Source organism: Equus caballus, chromosome 6 (assembly GCF_041296265.1).
Source record: "Equus caballus isolate H_3958 breed thoroughbred chromosome 6, TB-T2T, whole genome shotgun sequence".
Lineage (NCBI taxonomy): Eukaryota > Metazoa > Chordata > Mammalia > Perissodactyla > Equidae > Equus > Equus caballus.
The window spans coordinates 88,961,261-88,977,022 of NC_091689.1; the positions used below are offsets into that span (position 1 = coordinate 88,961,261).

Sequence of the window (15,762 nt, forward strand, 5' to 3'; positions counted from 1 at the left end):
GCACTGTTTAACATATTAACTTGGCTTTATTGCCTCTAAATTTTTTATTCCATGTGAGTTTAACTGTGGGACTAATTTCGTGCTTTTTGGGCATAAGAATTTACAGTTGCTGCCATTTATCATTCCATCACTTGGCACAGTGCTCAGCACATAGAGATAACCTAATATTATTAAAAATATTTAAATCTATAAGGGGTTAATACAATTTCCCCAAGAAATCAGAGCCAAACCTCAAATGTAATATGGCAAATCCCAGCACCTACCCACCAGAAAGCAGAGGCAAATGTATTTAGAAAATTTGCTTCTGTTTATGACTAATAAGGATTCTAATAAGATATGTGACTGCAGAGATGTGAAGGAAGCACGTGATCATTCAACTCCTGTGAAAACTATATTATGTCATTAGGGGGAAAAAACAAAACTCCCACACAAAGAGTCAACTGGAAGTAAATTGAATATTCTAAATTATTAAAGGGACTTGACTCAGAGAGTTTGATCCTGGCTAAGCTTTCAGAATGTGCAAACAAATGAAACCAGATAAGAAAGTGTAAATGACCTAGTCAATCAAATATCAGATAGCATCACCAAATGAACAGAGCTGGTCATCCCTCAGAGAACTTACCAGAGTGCCAGGGAAAGACTGCTGAAGGTTTTATGCATTCCTAGCACACAGGCACTTACATAGACCCACACTTAACTGGGCTAGTAATTTCACTCTACCCGACGGATAACAAGGAAAATCTAAAAATAAAAAGTCAACTTTTAAAAACTATCCACAATAATTATGAAAAACAAGAGCAAAGCAAGGTTTCGATCAGAATCTTGAGATTTCAGTGTGGGAGAGCCTTATCCTTTGAATCGTAATAGAAAGAGAAATGAAAACTAGGTTATGGAGATACAGAGAATGAACGCTTATGTCAATACAATTGCACTGACCTCTGTTATCTGGTTTTGTAGCAAATGTACTCAGAATGCTGCAACTCAAAAAATTTGTGATAATCAAGAGACTGATTCATTAATTCGCTGTGAACCTCCTGTGTGCCAGGCAATGTAAGAATGGACTAGCAGATCCTGAGATAAATAACAGTCCTTGCTTTAAAGGAGCTTATAGTTTATTTGGGAGGAAAATGTACACAGATAAATTATAATACAATGCTGTAAATGCTACGATATATATAAGGACAAAAATGTGAGGTCCGGCAAGGTTCGTAAGTGCCTTCTGAATTTTAAATAAATATAGAATTATTTTTTCAAAGAGTTTCAGCTCAAATGTTCTTTATTGTTTGAAATATATGATAATTACCCTTTAACCATGTCCTAACCAGGCAAGTAAAAGTTTGCAGTATTTGAATGCAATATTCATCTTCTTGCTCTTCAAGATTCATGCTCTTTAAGATAGAGGAAGAGAGAGAGAGAGAAAGAGAGAGAGACATTGAGAGAGTTCGTCTTCATTTCATTTCAGCATAGTATTGTGCCCAAGAATTGGCTGGTGATAGAATCCTGAGGTGCAAACACGGGAGGTCACGTAGGCTGAGCTCCCATCTGACACAGGAATGTCCTCTTTACCACACTCACATGTGTCTCTCTGTTCCTCCTGAGCAAATCCGGGGGCAAGCAGTCTCTTGTTGTTAGTCAGCTTCTGTAGGAGGAGACATTTTTATACTGAGCGGAGTCTGCTGCCTGGTCACTTTCTTGTTGCTGCTAATTCCGTCCTCATTCCATGCAATGAGAGAAAGCCCAAAATATCATCCATAGGATACCCTTAAAATGTAAGAAGGCCTCTACCCAAGCTTTCTCTTACAGATACAAGACATTCTAGTTTCTGTCGAATATTTGTTTTGGAGCACTGTTTCCAGATTCCTCACTCCAGGTAAATCTTTGAATTGTCTCTGCTCTGTTAATCCCCCGAGGCTTGGCATGTGGTGCTTATTCTGCGGGGAGCATCCTCAGCAGCTTTCTTTGCCTGGTTGGCTTCTCTTCTACACATCCTCTCTCATTGCTTCTTCCCTGCCTCCCGGGTAGGACTAGGTACCCCTTCCCTGCACTTCTTTTCCTCCTTACATAGACCCTTTTAATACTTTGGCTTTAAACTCCAATGTCCAACTTTAACAGTTTAGATTGACCAAATACAAAACTCTTTTTTTCTAAGCTAGTTATGATTAAATAACTTCAAACTAAAGCAGATCACAAGATCCGTTAGATTCCCCAACTAACCCAAGCCTCGCATGTTAACATTAGGGGAAAAGAAAGCGCTTGTCCAACACCCACCCACCGGTGTCAGGGACAGTGCTGAGCTGGCCTAAGATGTAGCCTGGCTAATGTCTCCAGCCTGGCAGTCACGTGGGAAGAAGACCAAGTGCCTAAAGAAAGGATCCATAGCTGAACCTGCCTCTGGTCAATTTTTCAATTTACCTCTCTGTCCACTTGGGTGGAAGGGGAACATAAGCCACGCATGGGACTCTACCCACATTTGAGAGCTCTATTCCTAGAAAACAGAACCCCACAAATGTGATAGAATCTGACCAGCCAGAACAAGAGTTCTCCATCTTGGAGGGCACAATTCCTTTTTTTGAGAGGATAGTGTAGACGATAGCCTGTTTACTTGTCTTCCTCCCTCACAGATCTTGAGTTTCTTGAGGAATTTAAATATTGAGCATTTTGAAGAAAAATACTTTGCATCTTCAAAGAGCTAGTACAGTAGTAGTATTTCACAGGAACTCAGCAGTATTTGCTAAATGAGTTACACCCTTGACATCTTCTAGCCTGCTAGAGTAACTCTTAGCATGTTGTACCTGGAATTAAATAAAACACCTCATGTGTAAAATACCCCACAAAAGGACTCGCCTCACTGTTGCTTCCCGATCTGGTTACTCTGCATCCTTATGAGGGTTTGTTACCTCTGTTTGTGATCAGAAGCTAGTCCAGCACTGACCAGCCTATTTATTTGTTTGTTGTTTTTGGGTGAGGAAGATTGGCCCTGAGCTAACATCTGTACCAATCTTCCTCTATTTTTTGTAGGTGGGTCACTGTCACAGCATGGTTTGATGAGTGGTGTAGGTCTGTGCCCAGGATCCAAACCCAGTGTCAGCCTCCCATGCAGGGGAGCCCTTCATGGCCCCTGGAGGCCAGGCTGGGAGCCTTGGGCTTAAGATTCAGCTGTGCTGCTTTCTATCTGTGTGACCCTGAGCTGGTATCCTTCACTAAAGTGGGAATGTCCATGCCCGCGTCCAAAGACTGTTATAAGGACAAGAAGAAGCCTCATGCTGAGCCCCTGTGCACGTCAGCAGCAGCATCTCCCAGGAGCATCTGTCCTCCCAGAACTGGTGCCTTGAAGGTGTGAAGCTATTAAAGGCAATAACGATATAACCAAAGGCCCTTCCTCTTGTGGGCCTGTGCTAAGCACTGCACTGTGCAAGCATCATCTCATGGGATCCTGAGGTTGGTACCATCTCTGTCTCCCTTGCACAGATGGGGAATCATGTTCAGAATGGTCAGGGAGAAGGCTGTGCCAAGGCTGAGAAAAGTGTCAGAGGGGACTTGGATCTAGGAAGGCATGTTGGGAGACGGGGAGGCTGAGACAAGAAGACTCCAGAAGGAGAAGGGGCCAGTGCGAAGCTTTGCCCAGGGTCCAGCTTTGCTTGGGGTCTGCCCTGCTCAGAAGATGAGGCCAACCCAGGTGGCCATGGTGACACCTCTTGCTCCTTGACCTGGGATTGATGGTCAGTCATTGCTGTGGTGATGATAATATCATCATGTAATAGTCCTGATAATTTAATTATTGTTATCGTCATTATTGTGCGAGAGGGTGCAGCTCATTCTGAGGCATGGTGTTGCATTTAGAAGCAGATTTAAAGAAAAAGAATAATTAATAAAGTAAAAGAGAAGCAATATTAGCGTAGTAGTGACATTTTTGCATTTAAGGATCTTAACACAATGTTGTAAGTAAACTCAGAGTCCAAGCGCCCATAGCCAGTGGAGCAAAGCCCAGCCTTGGTTCAAGAAGAGGGTACCATGGTCAGAACAGAAGAGGATGACATGCAAGAAGATGGGAAGAGCCAAAAGGAGGACCAAGTCCCTGGCTGTGGGTATCCTTGGTTTGGATCACAAATGCCTAATGAGATTGTGCTGTTGATTAAACCAAGAGCCATGCCTATATGACTCGGGTATAAATGATTGTACAAACACAAATATATTTTGAAATTAACTGTTTTCTAATTACGTATTTATTTTATTCACAATATTTTGGCTCCTTCCAACTAATTTCTTTTCTTCTAACCTCTCCTATATTCAAGAATGTTTCTAAAAGGAAAAAAACTCAAATCCAGGTGGAATTAATCAATCATATGGAGGTCACTATCATGGAATCCATGTAGTCTTAGAAATCCAGGCCACTTGTTCCATGAACCTACCCACCCAAGAATTGGGTGTAAACATGAACGATTCCTATGGGGGAAGTAACAGGAGCCAAATGGTGACATTAGGGTTTAAGAAATCTTTTATTCCTGAATCCACAATTCTTTGCTTTATCAGACACCTTGTAAACTTCATATTTTTTGCACACAGTTGAGATTATAGCCTATATAAAACTTTTGAGATTGGGGTGTTATCTTTGCATATTCTAGAGCCCTAGTGCAGTGTAGGAAACCTGACTCCTACTTAATAGACATTTGTTGAATAACGGTGAATTCTGGGGAAACCATATTTATTGTAGAATCAGGCACAGCTGGAGTAGGATGCAAAACCTAAATTGGGCTCACTAGGACTAGAGCACATTTCTTTTGCTGTTCTTGTATTTGAGAGATAAAATGACCCCACAAAGTTTCATATTATCAGATGTATTCCTCAAATAGTTTATATTTGTAGAGATCAAAAAGACTACAGATCTCCTCTGAAAAGACATCACCCAAATAGTCAGCGCTTTCTCCTTCTGTGGATGGAGCCATACATAATGAATGTCCTCTGATGGCTGCAGGAGTTGTGCAGCTATAATTAATGTTATAGAACCCAGTGGAGTTCATTTAATCAAGTCTGTAATGGTGGTATTGACTGTAAAATCTAATGAAGTGATGCTAAACCTAGTTGATTTGAGATTGGAGTGGGAGTGTTCAAAGACATGTTTGATGCCATTTCTAGCCTAAAATATTGTTAAGGACAAAAGCACAAAGAGTCAGGACAATGGGAAAGCTCCTTGTTTTCATTTTGAAAGTAATTTCTACTATTTTTGATTTTGGGCAAAATCCTAAAAGCCACTATTCAAAACTCATTGCTCTCAATGTAAATAAGGAAATTTCATGCTCTGAAGAATGAAAAACAAACTTGAATCATCAGGGGCTCATGTGAGATTTGAAAAGCAAGCTCTTATGAAATTTATCTGTCTGCCATTACTGGACGTTTAGTCATAAAATGAAAATAAATGACTGGGTGTGGTTAATGCAAAGGCTAGGAGTTGAGATGAGTGCATGTATCATGTGAAGAGGAGAGGAAAAGGAAATGAATGTGAGGGATGTATCAGAAGACAAGAAAGATGTAGCAATTTCTTTAGCAATAAGATAAAGAGCAAAACAAAAATGTTAAAAAAGGCAGCATGTGTATGCTGTGCAGGTAACAGGAAAAGATGTTTGATGTATTAGGTCAGACGTCAAGATGAAAGTCTGCAGTCTAGTAGGAGTGCCCGTTCGAACTTTTAAGAGTAAGTGACCTTGGCAGACATTGTGAACAGTAAACTGAATCTCTGCAGAAAGAAAATGCTGAGACTAAAATCAAGGTAATAGAATGAGAGCCATGGAATAAAATGACTCAATATATTGAAATATAAAGTAGTTATCTGCAAATATTAGTACATGAAATAGATAGCTTGGAAAGTTTCATTGAAGGAGAGAAGAAATTTGGGAGATAATATCAGCATGGAATGTAATAGTTTATTTTTGTGTTATTAAAGGATGCTCATAGCCTTAACATCCAAGTCCATTAATGTAAATAAAATTGCACAAGCATTTGCAGAGGCTAGAGAAGAACAAGGAGAAATAAAGAGCTTAGATGCAAGATTTCTCCAACTTCCCAAGACAGAATTTCTCCGATAAAAAAGCTTTGCTCATTTAGAGTATCTGAATTAGAATAAAACATGCACCTCTTTTCTTCTCCCTGTTCTTTGAAATAGCCAAATATCCAAAATCACCCATCCAAGTCTCATTTACATTGATATTGGGAAAGATCATGCTTTTTAAAGCAAAAGTAAAATCTTATGCCTTGATTAGGTTGTTAATATGTGTTCCCGCTGCTGAGCCAGATAGAGCTGACCTGGGCAGGAGAAGCAGTAGCAAATCCATCCTCAGGAAACTTCCTGGCATTGCCTAATTTCCTTCTGTCTGTCTCACCTTTTTAGGATCATCAGGTAAAATACAGGACACCCAGTTAAACTTGAACTCTAAATAAACAGCAAAAAATTGGGGAATATAAGTATGTTGCATGCAATATTTGGGACATGCTCACACTACAAAACCACTCACTGTCCATCTGAAATTCAACTTCAACTGGGAGTCCTGCATTTTTTTTATCATGATAAAATACACATAACGTAAAATTTAGCATCTTAACCATTTTTAAGTGAATGATTTAGTGGTATTAAGCACATTTGTATTGTTGTGCAACCATCACCACCATCCATCTTCAGAACCCTTTTCATCTTGGAAAAGTGAGACTCTGTACCCATTAAACAATAATCCTCCATTCTCCCTCTCCCTACTGCCCCTGGCAACCACGGTTCTACTTTCTGTCTCTCTGATTTTTATCACTTTAAGTGTCTCATATAAGTGGAATCATATAGTTTTTGTCTTTTTATGACTGGTTTATTCCACTTAGCATAATGTCCTCAAGATTTATCCATGTTGTAATATATGTTAGGATTTCCTTCATTTTAAGGCTGAATAATATTCTATTTGTGTATATTCCACATTTTGATTATCATTTACCTCTCTACAGACACTTGGGCTGTTTCCACATTTTAGCTATTGTGCATAATGCTGCTATGAACATGAGCATATGAAAATCTTTTGAGGACCCTGCTTTTAATTCTTTTGGGTATATAACCAGAAGTGGAATTGCTGCATTATATGGTTGTTAGTTAAATTTTGTATAAATTTTAATTTTTAAAAAAATTTCAAATTTTTAATTTTTTGAGGAACCACCTTACAATATGGTTACCCACTACAGTTATGCCATTTTACATTCCCACCAAGAGTGCACAAGGGTTCCAATTTCTCCACATCCTTGTCCTCATTTTTTATTTTCTGTTTTTTTTTTTTTATAGTAGCCATGCTAATGGGTGTGAGGTGGTATCTCGTGATTTTGATTTTCATTTCCCTAATTATTAGGAATGTTGAATATCTTTTCATGTACTTTTTTGGCCATTTGTATATCTTCTTTGGAGAACTGTCTATTCAAGCTCTTGACTCATTTTGAATCCAGTTGTTTGATTTTTGTTGTTAAACTTTAGGAATTCTGTATATATTCCGGATATTAATGTATTATCAGACAGGTGATTTGAAAATATTTTCTCCCATTCAGTCGGTTGCCTTTTTACACTGCTGATAGTGTCTTAAGATGCAGTTAAGTTTTTAATTTTCATAAAGTCCAATTTGTCTAGTTTTGCTTTTGTTGTCTGTGCCTTTGGTGTCATACCTCAGAAATGACTGTCAAATCCAATGTTACAAAGCTTTTGCTCTATGTTTTCTTCTTAGAGTTTTATAGTTTCAGCTTTTACTTTTAGGTCTTTGATCCATTTTGAGTTAATTTTGTATATGGTGTTACTTAAGGGTTCAACTTCATCTTTTGCATGTAGATATCCTGTTTTCATAGCACCATTTGTTGAGAAGACTGTTCTTTCCTCTTTTGATTGGTCTTGGTGCTTTTGTCAAAATCATTTGACCATATATGTAACGGTTTATTTCTGGGCTCTCTATTCTATTCTGTTGGTCTGTCCTTATGCCAGTACCACATTGTTTTGATTACTGTGGTTTGTAGTTAAGTTTTGAAATCAGGAAGTGTGAGTCCCCACATTTGTTCTTCTTTTTAAGATTATTTTGATTCTTTGGGGTTCTTTGAGATTCCATGTGACTTTTGGAATAGACTTTTCTATTTCTGCATGAAATATCATGGAGATTTTGATAGGGATTGCATTAAATCACTCTTTGTAGAGTATTGACCTCTTAACAATATTAAATCTTCCAATTCATGAACAAGAGAGAGTTTGCCATTTATCTACATCTTCTTTAATTTCTTTCAGTAGTAGTTTGTAGTTTTCATTGTACAAGTCTTTTACTTCCTTGGTTAAATTAATTCCTAAGTATTTTATTCTTCTGATGGTATTGTAACTGGAAATATTTTCTTAATTTCCCTTTTGGATTGTTCACTGTTAGTGTACAGAATGTAACTGAATTTTGTATGTATGTCAACTGTATGTTGACTTTGTATCCTGTAACTTTGCTGAATTTGTTTATTAATTCTAACAGTTTTTTTGTGGGATATTTAAGGTTTTCTACCTAAAAGATCATATCATCTGTGAACAGAGATAATTATACTTTTTCCTTTCCAATTTAGATGCCTTTTATTTCTTTTTCTTGCCTAATTGTGCAGTCTAGAACTGCCAGTACTATGTTGAATTGATGTGATGAAAGCAAGCATCCTTGCCTTGTTCCTGGTCTTAGAGAAAAAGCTTTCAGTCTTTCACTGTTGACTCTGATGTTCAATGTGGGTTTTTCATATATGGCTTTTATTATGTTGTGGTAGTTTCTTTCTATTCCTAGTTTGTTGAGTGTTTTTATCATAAAAGTGTTTTGGATTTTGTCAAGTGTTTTTTCTGTATCAATTGAAGATGATCATGTGATTTTTCCCCCTTCATTTTGTTAATGTGGTGTATTATATTGATTGATTTTCATATGCTGAACCATCCTTGCATTCCAGGAATAAATCCTACTTGGCCATGTTGTACCATTGCCTAATTTATTTTCTTTGTGTTTTTAGTTTTATTTGTTTGCTTGTTTTTATTTATATGACATCAAAGTCACTCTTTAGATAAATATTCCCTATTATTTGTAGTGAAGAGAAGAATTAATGTTATTTGCATACTGCTTTAACACAAAACTAACCATTTGTTAGTTTTGAATAATGAAAGAATAAGTAAAACAATTTGGAGCAGAGTTTTATTGGTATTTGATAGTTTATTTGAAATCTCATCTATTTAACATTATTTTAAAACTTGTAACCTTTACTGTTCTTTTGAATTCTGGTTTTGATTTTTAACTGTTCCTTTTCTTTATCTTTTATCTTCCTTTAGCTCTTTTAGTATTGAATCTCCTAATATTTTTGATATATTCAAAAATATTTTTTCTCTCCCATTCTTAGTCTCTAATATAGTTTATTGATTTCTGTTTTGCTTTTATAATAGCCAAAAAGAAGCACAGCCTGAGGAAGACACCAGACGGAAAACATTCCCCATAAATCAGGGGAATCAGGGCCTTTTTTCTCAGCTGAAGCCTCAGGTTCTTCCTAATGTTTCTTCCAGATCTCTCAAGTTTGAGTGTTCAAAAAGTCTCATCCTAGAAAATCAGGGAGACCCATAGCTTACGTCGCCTCATTTTGCAATTCTTGTGCAGATCATATAATCGGCATTTTACACTATCCTCACCTTATATGACCATTTGCTGGTTTAAAATTTCTGGATTCCTCTCTTTTGCTTGATCTCATGCACACACACACACACACGCACACACACACTCACACACATGCACACAGACGAACCAAGAATCACTATCCCCTGAAGACACTGTGGCTCCTGCAGCCCTTTCAAGCACTGGCTGTTTTTCTGCCGTAGCCTTCAAGCAGCTGGGCCTGGATGTGAGAAAGGCACTCCCTTCACTCGTCTCTTCCTCCTTCCTCCACCACCCCCCACCTTGAAGCTCATGCCATCAGATTATATTAACCACTATTCCTTTGGTTGCTGTCATCTACTGACCCTGGTGTCAGTTTCCCTCATATCTAGACAATTTTTGCCTCTGGCTCACTGTCACTCTTTCTAATGTAATTGCTGTCTTAATTCTTTGTTTCAAGATCACTTATATAATTTGTAAGCTCAATACAACTTGAAAATATGAGTCCCTCTTCAAAAATTGTTAAAAATTTTAAAACAGTGACAGCAGAGCATTAAGCCAAGCACAAGGTCCCTCTGAGCACGGGTCCCTGTGTGATTGCACAGGTCACACACCCGTGAAGCTGGTCTTGCTTGGTTGGGAACCATTATTCACCTTCCCTCTCATTTTCATGGATGAGGGAGCTTGTGACCTCTCTCTGTGAGTGAGGAGTATTGGAGTGAATGCTTTCTGCCTCTCCCTTTATACTTTGAACTTCCTCTTCTCTAGGAAGGAAAGAGCGGCAGAGCTGATTAGTAAGAGTTTACATCCACTGGACCACATTTCATCAGTGGGTTGGGTTAATGTCCTAAAGCCATTGCTCTTGTCTCTTCCTTTCTCTTTTGGATTGCTTCTGGTTGGGCTCAGGGAAGTCACTTATCATTTCCAGTTTTTATACAGTGAACCAGATGTTTGCTCATTGTCTCACCATTTCAGGCCAATAATTTGGGCCAAAAATCTTCAATTAAGTGAAGACAGATTATAATCCTACTCCTTTGTCCTCAGGTTCAAGCCATTTTTGCCAGCATAGTTTATCCAACAATCCTGTACATTGACAGCTATTGGGTACTTGCCTAGTCCACAAATAAAGCTGATGTTTTGATCCCCATGTGGCTCCTACTTCTTTGTGGATATTTTCTATAAATAGAACATCCAAGCTTGCAATATGATGTTTTCAGTCTAGGCTTCTCGGTAATGAAGGATTATCCTGAAACACAGCCAAATGATTCCCCAATTGTTTTTGACTAATACTATTCTCCTTTAAGGGACTTGAATTTGAAAAACCCATGTCTTCCCACATTTATAGTTTTGTACTTTCCTATTTCTGACTTTCAGGGAAAACAATTTTGGCAGAGGCGAGCATGAGCTGACCCTCTTTGTTTTTGACAACCTCAGGGAAGGAAAAACATGACTGATAATAAGAGGTGTTTGCTTTGGGGCCAGCCCAGCTGACAGTCTCAGTCAAGAAATGACTTCGGTCTCAGGGTCTTTTTTGACATGTAATATTCTCTGAGTAAGCAGAAAGGACAAAACCAGCAGTTTGTGTTTTTAGGAAGTAGAGAAATTTTCTACTTATCATTCCCTAAAACCCAAATGTGTTCCCTCTGTTTAGACTGAGGAACTTTGAAGAATCTACCCTGTGAAACGTGTTGTATTTACTTGCTGAGCACTGTTGAGGTGGTCATCCATTAGATCATAGATGGTCCTCTTTATGTGGAGGCAGGTGAGTAATTTCTTTCTGGTATTAGAATCAGTAATAATTGTGCTCCTTATGAGCATCACATTTGTTTTATATTCTGGACACTGATTATCTCTTTGCATTGGCCATGAGAAAGCGAAGTTCCAAAATCTGTGTCCTACCTCTCACAAATGTAAGAGTCCTACATTGTGCAAGTGAATTTAATTCTGACTTTATCTTACCCTTTCTCCTTGTTTTCCACCTTTTCTCATCTTCAGCTTCTTATTTTAGATTTTATGCCATTTGGTATTGCATTTCAACATGTCACTTTAAATCCATACTACAATAGGGAAAAGTATGTATAAATAAATAGAAAAGGAACCATGAAAACACAGCACAAGATCATTTGCTCTTTACACATAAAATTTAAGTCACAGAGATTTGAAATCATGTGGATATGAGATGAGATACTAGAAATTTAAATTTTTAATCCCCAGCTCCATCACTTTTCATTTCTGTGGCCTTGTAAATGTCTTATAAATACAGATTTCTGCTCTGAAAAAAAATTAGGAATTTGACCTGATGTTCAGAGGCAATGTGAGGACTAATTTGTTCACCTGCAGTATAAATTTTAAAGCTTAGATTCATGGGAGGGAATTTAGTATCGTTAATTACGTCTTTGGGAGACAGGCGGGCTGGTGCTCCATGCAAAACCCACAAGTTGAATATGAAATCCACCCCAGGAAGGGTCCCTCAGCTGTAACAGACATCGTTCACTACGGGCTAAAGCCGTGTTGGAATTACCAGTAACACTGGTGCTGGACTTTTCTGACCTAATTAAAAATTTACAATGACTTTCACTGGAGTATTTCCTCCTTACCTTTAGCTCTACTTCAAAGGCATTATTTAACAGCATAACAATGCACCCCCTGATTATAAGCACCCTAGTTAAATATACAGAGGATGTTCACTAACGTTTTGTCTGAAACCGTTCCTTTTCGATTAGCTGTCAACAAGAGGCCATCTCTGTTCCAAGTGAAACTAAGTCATTATCCTCGATGCTTTAGCTTTTCTCTCATCTTGTGGGCTCCAGGGCATTAAGATAATGATTCTGCTTCCTTCCTTCCAGAAGAGTAGTGCCGTCCAGTCTGTATCACTTAACATTTAAATTTTTGATTGCGTAAACTGTTTAACCTGTTCAACTCCTCGTAGCTTAGCTCAGCAAGAGTAATTCAGGTCTGTTAAAATCTGTCACACAGAAACCAGGACACTGAGTGTCATATATATAGTAGGTTCTTTCCCTTAGTAGAATCAATACCCATTTACTCGTTAATTTATTGTTTATTATCCAAGTTCCTACAAGGTGAATTAAAGACCAGATTTGCTCATTTATCAGAGTTACCAAGAGGCTCAGGGAGTCCTGGAAGAGTCCAAGATGGGAGGTCTATTTTGCCTGTGTACGTAGGAACTCAGTCAACTGAAGACAGCCTCATCTGGAACATCTGGTTTGCTGGGACAGCACCGTGGAAACTTAACATATAGATTTTACAATATTTAGTAAACCAGGAGGAACAAATATGTACACCCTCTTCTTTGATCAAAAGATCTTCAGCATTCTACTGGTAAATACAATATCTTGTCTTCGGTTTTACAAGGACTGAAATAAACTTCCATAAATTAGTATCGTAGTTATTTATTAAATTAAAACAATGACTAAATTTTTCTTTGTGATGTATCTCACAATATACTCCAGTGTAAGCCTTAATTTGGATTAAATGTATTTTGATTTAGTTTAATCATCCTCTTTATGCAATCTCAATTTATATGTGTTTCAATGAGTTTAAAGATACCAGAGTTAGAAGGAAATTTGACTGACTTTGGAGTTAACTTTGTAGCTGTGTTGACTTTGGGGAAGTGACTTTGTTCTTAGCTTTGTTTTCGTTGCTTATAAAATGTGGATAATTATCCTTATATTCTGAAGCTGTATTAAGAGTTAAAGGAGACAATCTATATAAAACACATAGCATAGTATTTGGCACATCATAGAGACTCAATAAGAGGTAACTATTGTTAATCATCTTAGTTTAATAAAGAAAAACAATGCTATTCAATGATAAACTAGTTAATCTCTATGTTCCATATGCCATTTAAGTCTTATGGTTACTGCTTAAATATTGCTATGGAAATGTATGACAGTCACTCTTAGGTATTTGGGATATACCAGTTATAATCAAAGTTTTTGTTCTCCAGGAGCTAAGTTGGAATTATCTTCAATGCTGAAGTGATCATTTTATACATGTCACCTTGTGCGCATGAGTAAGCGATTCTGTGCAGCATATGCAAAGAAATGAAAGTTATAGGTCACAGGGTACACATGTAAGTTTAGCTCTGGTAGGTACTACAAAAATATTTTCAAAGTGTTTGTAGCATTTTACATTCCTACCAGCAGTGTATGAGAATTCCAGCTGCACTATATCTTTGTCAACACTTGGTATTATAAGACTTTTAACTTTTAGCCATTCTGGTGTACAATGGTATATTATTGTGGTTTACTTTGTGTCTAAATAATATCTCTTATTTAACAGAAGTTCCTAATTTTAACAGAGATCTAGGTATTAATCTTTTCTTATATAGCTAGTGTTTGTTTTCCTGAGGGATTTCAGAAATCTCTGCCTAAATTATGGTCATGAAAATATTATTTTTCTACCTTATTGCCCCACAAATTGATTGTTTTACCTTTCACATTTAGATCTGTAATTCATATGGAATGGTACTGTGTGAGTAAAGGGTCAAGATTCAAGTTGTCCTCATGTGCGTTACAGTTGACCCAGCATCATTTAACAAACATCTATCCTTTCCCCACTGGTGTGCATTGCTATGTTTTTTATAAATGTCCATATATACGGTAGTCTATTTCTGGGCTTTCTATTCCATTCTATGTATCCGTCTTTCTACGGGCAGTCCACACCATCTTAATTATTACAGCTGTATAGTAAGCCTTGATATTTGGGAATATAAACTTCCAACTTTGTTTTTCTTCTTCAGGAAAGAAGATTGTTTTGAGTATTTCTGACCTTTGACATTTCCAAATGAATTTTAGAATCAACTTGTTGATTTCCACAAAAATATCTGCTACAATTTTGATTTGGATTGCACTGAATCTGTATATAAACTTAAGAAGAATTGACATTATGACAATATTGAGTATTCCAGTCCATGAACATGATATATCCTTCTATTTATTTAGGTTTTATATAGCTTTCCTAGCACTGTTTTATAGTTGTTTGTATAAAGGTCTGGCACATTACATTTACTGTAGATACTTGATGATTTTGTAAATAATATTATTCAAGAATTTTTATTGTACATTCAGTTGTTGCTTGTACATAGAAATAAAATTGATATATTGATTTAGTTTTGAGTGATCTTAGTAAATTCACTTATTAAATCTAATAATTTATCTGAAGATTCTTTTGAGTTTTCTATATGTATAATCATATTGTCTATAGATAAGATGGCAGTTATGTTTCTTCCTTTTTAGTTCTTAATCTTTCTTTTCCTCTGTCTGAATGCCTTGCTAAGACCTCCTTGCAAAGTTAAATAAGATTGATGATAACAGTCATCTTCATCTCATTCTTGTGCAAATTTCTGTGTCACCATTAAATATGATATTTGCCCTAAGTCTTTTGTAGCTACTCTTTAGTAAATTACAGATATTCTTTTCTATTCCTAATTTGCTAAGAGCTTTTATCATGAATAGATATTAAATTTGTCAAATGCTTTCTCTACATCTGTGAAGATAATCACATGATTTTTCTCCTATATTTTGTTAATGTGTTGAATTACATTGATTGATTGCCTAATGTAAAACCCGCTCTTTCATTTGTGGGATAAATCCAGCTTGAGTATGATGCATTATCATTTTTATTTATAGCTAGATTCATTTTGCTAACATTTTGTTTAGGATTTTTGTGTTTTTATTGGTGAGAGAGAACAGACTTTCACTTGCTTTCTCGTACATCCTTGTCAGGCTTAGGGTCGTGGTCTTTCCAAATTCAAGGTATAAGTGGGGAATTATTTCCTTTTCCTATAATCTGGAAAAATTTATGAAGACTGGTGCTATTTCTCCTTAATGTGTGGAAAAATTCACTGGTTCTGGGGCTTTCTTTGTAAGCATACTCATTTTAGGGTGTATTTTCTTATTTGCTTTTGTTTTCAACACAGATCTGTTAGCAACTAAAGAAAGCAGAGGATTTACAAACATAGCAGGAGCATAATGTTTACAGTAAAAATGAGTGGAGATATTTGTAGAATTCTTATGAATATGTATTTTGTATGTATATATATATGTTTATTCATGTATTTATTAATATATTAAACCTAAAGTAAGCACCTATTACA

General features: G+C 36.8%; 1 long non-coding RNA gene across 3 annotated transcripts in view; it reads left to right on the forward strand.

The window, feature by feature from the left end:
- LOC111774013 (uncharacterized) overlaps positions 1-14,775 on the forward strand; it is a 354,148-nt gene extending 339,373 nt beyond the window's left edge. For 2 of the 3 annotated variants that reach the window (XR_011439796.1, XR_011439795.1), the window contains 4 exons: positions 1,804-1,870; positions 3,019-3,438; positions 11,296-11,406; positions 12,758-13,042. This is a non-coding gene — a long non-coding RNA (uncharacterized lncRNA). Of the gene's footprint in view, positions 1-1,803; positions 1,871-3,018; positions 3,439-11,295; positions 11,407-12,757; positions 13,043-13,611; positions 13,753-14,406 lie in introns of those variants that run through there. The other variant, XR_011439794.1, reaches the window with a different exon arrangement.
- The last annotated feature ends 987 nt before the right edge of the window (positions 14,776-15,762 follow it).